The sequence below is a fragment of the Aegilops tauschii genome, chromosome 6 (genome assembly GCF_002575655.3).
Source record: "Aegilops tauschii subsp. strangulata cultivar AL8/78 chromosome 6, Aet v6.0, whole genome shotgun sequence".
In the NCBI taxonomy this organism is placed as follows: Eukaryota; Viridiplantae; Streptophyta; class Magnoliopsida; order Poales; family Poaceae; genus Aegilops; species Aegilops tauschii.
The window spans coordinates 369,244,255-369,255,205 of record NC_053040.3 but is presented as its reverse complement, the minus strand read 5'-3'; the positions used below and the strand labels follow the sequence as shown (position 1 = coordinate 369,255,205).

Sequence of the window (10,951 nt, the reverse complement as noted above, 5' to 3'; positions counted from 1 at the left end):
TACAGAAAATATCACCAAAAAGTTTCACTACATTTGGACTCCCTTTGGTATTGATTTCCTGCGAAGTAAAAAAACAAGCAAAAAACATGAACTGGCACTGGGCACTATGTCAATAGGTTAGTCCCAAAAATGATATAAAGTTGCTATAAAATTATTTTAAAACATCCAAGAATGACAATATAACAACATGGAACAATAAAAAATTATAGATACATTGAAGACGTATCACCCACCAGGGCGCGCCCTGGTTTCTTGTGCTCACCAGGTGGCCCCCCTCCGGTAGTTATTTGCTCCAGTATTTTTTATATATTTCAAAATAATTATTTGTAGATTTTCAACTCATTTGGAGATGCGCAGAATAGGTAACTCTAACGTAGCTTTTTCAGGCCCAGAATTCCAGCTGCCGGCATTCTCCCTCTTTGTGTAAACCTTGCATATTATGAGAGAAAAAGCATTAGAATTACTCCATAAGGCATTATTATGCATAAAATATTATAAATAACAGTAGAAAAACATGATGCAAAATGGACGTATCAACTCCCCCAAGCTTAGAGCTCGCTCGTCCTCAAGCGAAAAACCGAAATCGAAAAACATGTCCACATGCTTACAGAGAGAGGTGTCGATAAAAACAAAATACGGACATAGAAGTATCATGCTTATTATTATAACAGCAAAGAACTTTATTATAAAACTTTATCATGCAACTTTTATCATATAACTTCTTATAAACAAGTAACAATTCATCACAACATTAAAGTATAAAGCATAAACCTTATTGAAAACCAACAAACTATATTCTAACTCAACTTTGCAACTACAATTCATCTTTTTTCAGGAAGGGTCACGTGTCGAAGCCTTTAGGCAAGTCCAGATACTCAATCATAATTTAACCTTTTATGATTTCTAACACTCACAACATACCATGAACAAAAAGTTTCAACCGGACACATAGGAAGATAGGGGCTTATTGTTTCGCCTCCCGACGTATTCACCTCAGGGGTGATGTCAACAATAATAACTCATGTTCACTCATATCCAACTGGATATATGTGCCTAGATCTTTCCTCCCACACGGTGCTTGTAAAAGAGAAAAATAAAAGGAATAGGAAAGAACACTTTGACTCTTGCATAAAAGTAAATACAGAAAAGTAAAAGATAGGCCCTTCACAGAGGGAAGCAGAGGTTGTCATGCGCTTTTTGTTTGTATGCCAAATCCCTTAATGCAAAAGAATGTCATGTTGTATTTCCCCCTTATAATAGCAACCTTTATTGTGCAGTTTGTCGCTTTTATTATTTTGCCATCACAAGTTTGCACAACGCTCAATTTTCTTTTACACTAAATGATCCAACACATTTAGAAGCAATCTAACATTCTTAAGAAGTTGATACCCACTATTACCTATTGTCTCACCATGCACATTGTCCACATCATCAATCAACATGCAACCATCCACATCTTTCCACCTCAGCAGTCTAGCCACATAATCTATTCCCTCTTATGATTTAGTTTTTCTTTGTTACGCTTCCTCTTCCTTCTCTAACCGATGAGAGAGTATCTTAAGAGCCATCCATTCATCATGTTAGCAGCAGGAGAACCCACCACAGGCTATGGGAGTTTATCTCCTGACAACCCATCGTTCCCTTTCCCCTCGATACAGTCCGGCGCGGCTGCCAGGGCCCGTCTCGTGCCCCTCCGACAGAATCTTTTGCCTGGCTCCCCTTTGCGATTCTCCCGATCCGATTTGGTGACGAGGAAAGATCATTTCCCCCTGTCCACAAAACAGCTTGGCGGCAGGATCCGATGTCTGCGTGATGGCGCTCTACCGGCACGACCGAACGGTGCAGCTCGTTGCAGCGGCTCTCCGGGATTATCTCCTGTTATTTCCCATGCCTGTGTCGTGCCTGCGTCCCCGAGGCGGCGTCCGTGTGCCATGCTCCTCCTCTCCCTTCTCGATGTTAATTCCGATGAAGGTAACTCTGACGTGGCTGAGAAGGTTGGATTTGATCAGTTTGCCGGATCGGACCGGCCATTGGGGTCCGGAGCAGGTTTATTTCCGGCCGGGGAGGAGGCTCTGGTAGCCACGCTGACCTCAGCCAGTTCTCTGGAGCATGTATTGTCGTAAGTTCACCTGTCTCTCTCCCTTCCGTCCCTCAGTTTCTTTTCTCATAATCGGTAACATAGCACATGATTTAATCCCTTGCATTCATGTTGATCAGGCTATTCCCCTTCTCAGTGTGGCTCCTGCGTCCATGGTCACATGGTCCTCCTCAGTTGCCGATCATATTTCGTGGTGCCATTGTAGAGAGCCGGCCTCATGGACCGGATGCGGGTGGTGGTCCAGCTCTTTGGTCAGTTCACCGGAATCCTCTGTTATGGAGTGGATGCGACGCAGGGCAGGACCTGTGTTTGACAGAGACAACTTGCAGGGGCCTCCTCACGTGCTTCCCGTCGACGGCATCGGCAGTCACGAGGAGATAGAGCAGAAGGTGTGGCTGAGGCTAGGACCGGCGCGACGGTGCCACGCGGTGAGGAACCTGCGGTCGCTGTCCTTGGAAGACCTACCGCAGACTCCGGTCACGACGAGCCTGCACGCCTAACCCTGGACGAGCTCAGGTCAGTGTCAGTAACAAATTCACGTCCGGGCCTTCGTCCATGGCGGCCTCTGACCCGGCCTTGTCCCACAGCATCTCACCGTCAAGTACCTCGACCTCTATAGCGACGGCATCCAGGGGCCGCAAGTGGCTGGTACGTCAATGTTCTTTGGTGCCCCAGAGAGTCCAGTCACCAAGCACAGATCGTTGGTTCGTTAATTGATTCCGTGATGACTGATTCATTTTTTGTGGTCCAACAGGCGTATGTGGTGTATCTAGGGATGCTGAGACACCCGCACTTGCCGCAATGGTATCCATTCTCTGTGAAAGCTGGGCTCCTTCGTGTGAGGCTGTGAGCAGGAAGTCCTGCTCCTGTATTTTGTTTGCGGCAAGGGCGACGAACTTCCGAGTACGACGACAGGTTCTGTACTCCATCCTTCAGGATTAGTTTTTCCCTTCATTATTTCCTTCTTATGTCATCTAGGATTAAAAAGGTCAAATTAAGTGTACAGAACCGATCGAAATTAGCACTATCGTGCCTTCGGTTCCAGCCGTAACCCATCGACTGATTGAGCCAAAAAAGGATCCCACCGCAGACTTCCTGTCTCCATTGCTCCTCGCTACGTCCTATACCCGTTTCTCATCTCCCCCACTTAGATTTTCATTATGTCTTTTAATAAACATCAATGCTAACAATAGCAGTTATTAACAAGTTACATATCTTTTCCCATTGACTCCCTCCCACATTGATCTGAAACAGTTCTCCACCACCATTAAATCCCTCTGCAGAAACTGCTCTACGAGTTTATAGTTTCTGCTTCAGGTTAATTCATCTCTTTAAACTGAGCCACGAGAAGAAGGAACAACCAAAGTTGGGGACGCATGTATATCACCCCTGGCCATTAATTCATAGTTAGAAACATGTACATAGTGCAATCATCTGATTCGCCCACCTGCTCCAGTCGTTGTCTCTTCCACCGGCATGTATTCTCGAATAGCTATCTGCTCCCAGTTTTCATCTTCCCATGCTTCCTCTTATCCCTGAGGTTATGGCTTTGAATTTATCAGGTTATGCTCTGACTCGAAAGGTGCTTGAGGTTTTGTCGGCAAGGGCCACCACTGCTTCATTGTTTCTTAGTTATCTTTCTATTCACACTCATCTCATAATTTGCTTATTGACACTGAATGAGCACATGCATCTTTGAGTCTTCTATTATGTTAATTTTGCTGTTCGCATGAAACTCCCATCTATGAATTTAAGTAGTTAGAGTGGATAAGCATGCAAATTCTGCTTGGAGTAGATAGCATAATAATTTGCTCCTATGGATTCCTCCATGTAATATATTTCTTCAAAAATATTAGCTATAAACTAAATTGACAATTTCTAATTCCTTTAATGCAATTTTTCTTTGTATGATTTGCAAAGATGGATAGAGCTCAAAAATTTTCCGGGCCATCCTATTAGTCCTTTAGTCGCATGTTTCGTTTCTCGCTAGGCTGACTCTACAAGTTTAACCACTTCAATAATGTTGCTTTTTCGCCGCATGCAGGACGGTGACTACTCTGCCTTCTTCTATATTGATGAACTTCAATTGTAGTTAAGAAGAATACTCTCAATTCATGATGATCCAATGCATGAATAAAAATATGTCTTTTGGATAGTTTATATTTGATTCTTTATTATCAATTTATTATTCATGTTTAAGCAAACAAAATGTTACAACCATGCCGAGAAGGCCATAAGGCACTACAAATGTATTCATTATTTTGTAAAACTTCAAGTACCTATGTATGATTCACATATATATAACATGAGTAAAATTACACTCCCTCCGTTTTAAACTAAAACCATGACATTATTTTGGAACATAGGAAGTAAGTCTTTGGGACTATGAACACATTGTTTGGATGTTGGCTCCACCACCGCTACAGTTCATATATGACGAGAATGTAGAGATCTATTATTCGCCAAATTTTATTCTAAACAAATTAATACTAGAAATTCTCGCAGCAACGCGCGGGGTATTAGCTAGTTTTTATTGCCTTATTGCACCGATGACAACTTACTTGTCCAACGTCAACAATTTTGACATATAATATTTAATGGGTGCTCACAATCATAAAAGATGTCCAAGATAGTGTATTCGCATGTGAATCTTCTCTTCCCTTATTAATTCTTTCATGAATTGCATTATTGACCAATGCTACGTTTGTCAATTTCCAACAAATTTTACCACTTAAACTTTTCCTTATGTGATGTCATTACTTACCATAAGATTAGCATATGATCTTTTTCATTTAATTCTTTTCTTTTTATTGCAACAAGGAAGTAAAGAAACAAAAACTCAAACTAAACTTTATTATATATCTCGCACACAATTACATAGATAGATAGATCACTCAGCAAGCACTTGCAAGGATATTATTGCTAAATTTATTCAACTAAATCATAAGGTAACTAAAGATAGAACTAAAATAGATAAAGGTAAAGGTAGTGGTGGTCATACGATACCGGGGCACCTCCCCCAAGCTTGGCACAAGCCAATGGGAGTTCCCATACCATGAACTCAAGTCTCCTTTGTTGGGGAAGATGATGATGGTGGTGGTGATGAGGTAGTATCGAGCTTGCGTTGGAGGCTAATGTTGTTTTCCCTCAGAACCTCATTCTCCAGCTCAAGCTTTAATACCTTCTTGCATAACGCTTTATTGCTTTCCTGCATGAAACGAGCATGGATAGATTCGGTTTCATCCTCCTCATCTGTGAACCACACATAGGGAAAAGTATCCTTGAAGATATTTGGGTCTAGAGGCTGGTAAGAAACAAGGCACTCTCCCCCGAATCTTCAGATGAAATATTTTCAGATCTGCCAGAAAAACAACATGAAACAAGAACAGAGGATTTCTCTGCGATACAGTGGTTAATACGTTTGGGGGGGTATATAAAGATTTTTTATCTTGGGAAACAAGCAAACGGGAGGAAAACGAAGTTGAGAAGGTTCCCGAGGTGGGCACAACCCACCTGGGCGCGCCAGGCAAGGCAGGCGCGCCCTGGTGTCTTGTGCCCTCCTCGGTTGCCTTCCTGGTTGTTTCTTATTTTCCTAATTTTTGTAATATTCCAAAACTGACAAAATATATTTTTGCGGATTTTTAGGAGTCCGTTTACTTACCGTATCACGTACCTCCTCTTTTTCAGGATTCTGGAGTGTTCCGGAAGGTTTCTTTTATGTGTTCCTCCGGTGTCATGGTTTGAATAATATTGCTTTCAACATTAATAGGCGTACCTGAGATATAGTGCTTAATTCTTTGCCCATTGACTACCTTTGGATTAGTGCCTTCAGCATTATTGACCTTGATAGCTCCAGAACGATAAACCTCCTCGATGATATATGGTCCTTCCCATTTAGAGAGAAGTTTTCCTGCAAAGAATCTGAAACAAGAGTTGTACATGAGGACATATTCTCCCACTTTCAATTCCCGCTTTTGGATTCTTTTGTCATGCCATCTTTTAACTTTTTCTATAATTTGGCATTTTCATAGTCTTGGGTTCTCCATTCATTTAATGAGCTAATATCAAATAACCTCCTTTCACCAGCAAGTTTGAAATCATAGTTGAGTTCTTTAATTGCCCAATATGCTTTATGTTCTAACTCAAGAGGCAAATGACCAGCTTTTCCATAATCCATTTTATATGGAGACATACCCATAGGATTTTTATATGCTGATCTGTAGGACCAAAGTGCATCATTCAATTTCTTAGACCAATTCTTTCGGGACCTATTAACAGTTTTTTGTAGTATTAGTTTTATTTCTCTATTGCTAAGTTCAACTTGACCACTAGATTGAGGGTGATAAGGTGATGTAATCTATGGTTAACATCATATTTAGCAAGCATTTTATGGAAAGCGCCATGAATAAAGTGTGAACCGCCATCACTCATTAAATATCTAGGGACTCCAAACCTTGGGAAAATAACTTCTTTAAGCATTTTAAGGGAAGTGTTATGATCAACAATACTAGTTGGAATAGCTTCTACCCACTTAGTAACATAATCAACAACAACCAAAATATGAGTATACCCATTAGAGGAAGGAAATGGTCCTATGTAATCAAAACCCCAAACATCAAATGGTTCAACAACAAGTGAATCATTCATAGGCATTTCTTACGCTTACCGAGATTACCAATTCTTTGACATTCATCACAAGATAAAACAAACTTCTGGGCATCCTTGAAGAGAGTAGGCCAATAAAAACCAAATTGCAACACCTTATGAGCAGTTCTATCTCCCGCATGATGCCCTCCATAAGCTTCGGAGTGACATTTCCGTAGTTTTTGTTCCTGTTCATGCTGAGGTACACAACGTCTAATAATACCATCTAATCCTTCTTTATAAAGATGTGGGTCATCCCAAAAGTAATGTCTTAAATCATAGAAGAATTTTTTATTTTGTTGGTATGTGAAACTAGGTGGTATGTATTTAGCAACAATATAATTAGCATAGTCAGCATACCGAGGAGTATTATGAGAAATATTTATTGCAGCTAGTTGTTCATCAAGAAAGCTGTTATCTATAGGTAGTGGGTCATCAAGAATATTCTCTAAACTAGACAAGTTATCAGCTAGGGGGTTCTCAGCTCCCTTTCTATCAGTAATATGTAAATCAAATTCCTGTAGCAAAAGAACCCACCTAATGAGTCTAGGTTTAGCATCTTTCTTTTCTATAAGATATTTAATAGCAGCATGATCCGTGTGAACAATTACTTTGGAATCAACAATATAAGATCTGAATTTTTCACAAGCAAACACAACTGCTAAAAATTCCTTTTTAGTGGTAGCATAATTTCTTTGGGCACTGTCTAGAGTTTTACTGGCATACTGAATAATATTCAATTTATTATCAACTCTTTGTTCTAGAACAACACCAACAACATAATCACTAGCATCATACATAATTTCAAAAGGCAAATTCCAATCAGGTGGTTGAATGATAGGTGCAGAAGTTAAGGCTTTCTTAAGCGTTTCAAAGGCTTCTACACAATCATCATCAAAAACAAATGGAACATCCTTTTGTAAAAGATTTTTAAGAGGCCTAGAAATTTTAGAGAAGTCTTTAATAAACCTCATATAGAAACTAGCATGACCAAGGAAACTACGAATACCTTTGATATCTTTAGGACATGGCATTTTCTCAATTGCATCAACTTTAGCTTTATCCACCTCAATACCTCATTCAGAAATTTTATGCCCCAAGACAATGCCTTCATTAACCATAAAGTGGCACTTCTCCCAATTCAAGACAAGATTAGTTTGCTCACATCTCTGCAAAACTCGATCAAGGTTTCTCAAGCAATCATCAAAAGAAGTTCCGTAAACAGAAAAATCATCCATGAAATCCTCAACAATCTTTTCACAAAAATCAGAGAATATAGTAGTCATACATCTTTGAAAGGTAGCAGGTGCATTGCGTAAACCAAAAGGCATACATCTATAAGCATAATTTCCAAAAGGGCAAGTAAAGGTGGTTTTCTCTTGATCAGATTGTGAAACAGGTATTTGAGAAAAACCAGAATATCCATCAAGGAAACAAAAGTGTGTGTGCTTAGATAATCTTTCCAACATTTGATCAATAAAAGGCAAAGGGTAATGATCTTTTCTAGTTGCTTTATTTATATTTTCTGAAATCAATTACCATTCTATAGCCAATAACAACTCTTTGTGGAATAAGTTCATTTTTATCATTAGGAACAACAGTAATACCTCCCTTCTTCGGGACACAATGAACGGGGCTTACCCATCTACTATCAGCTATGGGATAGATTATACCTGCTTCCAGAAGTTTTAGTATTTCAGTTCTTACCACTTCTTTCATCTTATTCAAACATCATTGATGATCAACAACAGGTTTAGAATCAGGTTCCATATTAATCTTGTGCTGACAGAGAGTGGGACTAATGCCCTTAAGATCATCAAGAGTATATCCAATGGCAACACGGTGCTTCTTTAGAATTTTCAATAATCTTTATCCTTCATGTTCTGAAATGTTAGCGCTAATAATAACAGGATATATCTTTTTCTCATCGAGATAAGCATATTCAAAGTGTCAGGCAATTGTTTTAATTCAAACACAGGATCACCTTTAGGTGGAGGAGGACTTCCTAAAGTTTCAATAGGCAAATTGTGTTTGAGAAGGGGTCGTTGTTCAAAGAAAATTTATCTATTTCATTTCTTTCATGCATATGAATATCATTTTCATGGTCTAGCAAATATTGTTCTAATGGATCAGTAGGTGGCACGAAAATAGAAGCAAGAACAATTATTTCATCCTTACTAGGTAATTCTTTCTTATGAGGTTTTCTATTAAACTTAGAGGAATTAAATTCATGAGACTCAGCACCATAGCTAACACTGACAGTTTGTTTATGGCAATCTATAGTAGCATTGACGGTGTTCAAGAAAGGTCTACCAAAGATAATGGGACAAAAGTCATCTTGTGGGGAACCAAGAACTAGAAAATCAGTAGGGTATTTTATTTTTCCACACAAGACTTCAACATCTCTAACAATCCCAAGTGGTGTGATGGTGTCTCTATTAGCAAGTTTAATAGTAACATCTATGTCTTCTATTTTAGCGGGTGCTATGTCATTCATAATTTCTTGGTGTAAGGTAAAAGGAATTGCACTCACGCTAGCACCTAAGTCACATAAAGCATGATAACAATGATTTCCTATTTTAACTGAGACAACAAGCATGCCAACAACATGTCTATGTTTGTCTTTTTCATCGGGTTTGGCAATTCTAGCAGCTTCATCACAGAAGTAAATAACATGCCCATCAATATTTTCTACTAGGAGATCTTTAACCTCAACACTAGGTTCTACTTTAATTTGCTCAGCAAGTTTAGGTGCTTTAACATTACTTTTGTGAACCACAGTTGATACCTTAGCGTGTTCCTTTATCCTAAGAGGGAAATGTGGTTTTTGAATATAAGCAGTAGGCACAACTGGATCAACATTATAAATAATAGTTTCATCTTTGACTATGACCGATTCTTCAGTTTCTTCTTTGATAGGTGGATGATATTTAAACCACTTCTCATTAGGGAGATCAATATGAGTAGCAAATGATTCACAAAAAGAGGCTACTATCTCAGAGTCAAGTCCATATTTAGTGCTAAACTTGTAAAAAGCATCAGTATTCATAAAAGATTTAACACAATGAAACTCAAGCTTAATACCTGACTCTTTACCTTCATCGAGTTCCCAATCTTCAGAGTTGCGTTTAATTCTTTCTAAAAGATCCCACCTGAATTCAATAGTATTCTTCATAAAAGAACCAGTACAAGAAGTATCGAGCATTGATCGATCATCATGAGAAAGCCGAGCATAATTTTTTTGACTAATAATTTCTCTTCAGAGCTCATTATGGGGGCATGAATATAACATTGACTTAAGCCTCCCCCAAGCTAGAGCGATACTTTCTCCTTCACGAGGCCAAAAATTACATATATAATTCCGACCACGATGAACTAGATGCATAGGATTTTTTTTGGTGAAATGCCAATTTCAATCGATTCTAGTTCCAATATCCAATATCATCGCATAGCCTATAGGTCAATGCTTTTCCCTTTAAGGATAAAGGGAAAACCTTCTTCTTAGCTTCATCTCTGGATAAACCTGCAAGCTTAAATAATCCACAAATTTCATCCACATATATCAAGTGCATATCAGGATGTTTAGTTCCATCTCCTGCATAAGGATTAGCTAGCAGTTGTTCTATCATACCCGAAGGAATTTCATAAAAAATAATTTCAGTAGGTGTAGTAGGTTGAGGGGAAACTAATTGTGCTTCCAGTCGAGGTGAAGATACCCCGAGCAAACCCCTCAAAGGATGTTCTCCATAGTAACAAGTGACAATAAATTTCAGCATGTAGTAATAATTTTTCCTTACCAAGAGCGCTTCACTCCCTGGCAACGACGCCAGAAAAGAACCTTCATGACCCACAAGTATAGGGGTTCAATCATAGTCCTTTCGATAAGTAAGAGTGTCGAACCTAACGAGGAGCAGAAGGAAATGACAAGTGGTTTTCAGCAAGGTAATTTCTGCAAACACTGAAATTGTAGGTAACAAGTAGTTTGATAGCAAGATAATTTGTAACGAGCAATTAACGGTAATGGTAAATAAAGTGCTACAAGGTAGCCCAATCCTTTTGTGGCAAAGGACTGGCCAAAACAGTCTCTTATGATAAGCAAAGCGTTCTTGAGGGTACACGGGAATTTCACCATGTCACTTTCATCATGTTGGTTTGATTTGTGTTCGCTACTTTGATAATTTGATATGTGGGTGGAACAGTGCTTATGTC

At 39.2% G+C, this 10,951-nt stretch overlaps 1 long non-coding RNA gene across 1 annotated transcript; it reads left to right on the top strand.

Moving 5' to 3' along the window:
- Positions 1 to 1,539: 1,539 nt before the first annotated feature.
- Positions 1,540 to 4,421, top strand: LOC109747850 (uncharacterized). Its single transcript, XR_002229243.4, has 6 exons — positions 1,540 to 2,119; positions 2,218 to 2,349; positions 2,428 to 2,614; positions 2,686 to 2,746; positions 2,853 to 3,013; positions 4,143 to 4,421. It is a non-coding gene; the product is annotated as an uncharacterized lncRNA (long non-coding RNA).
- Positions 4,422 to 10,951: the final 6,530 nt, after the last annotated feature.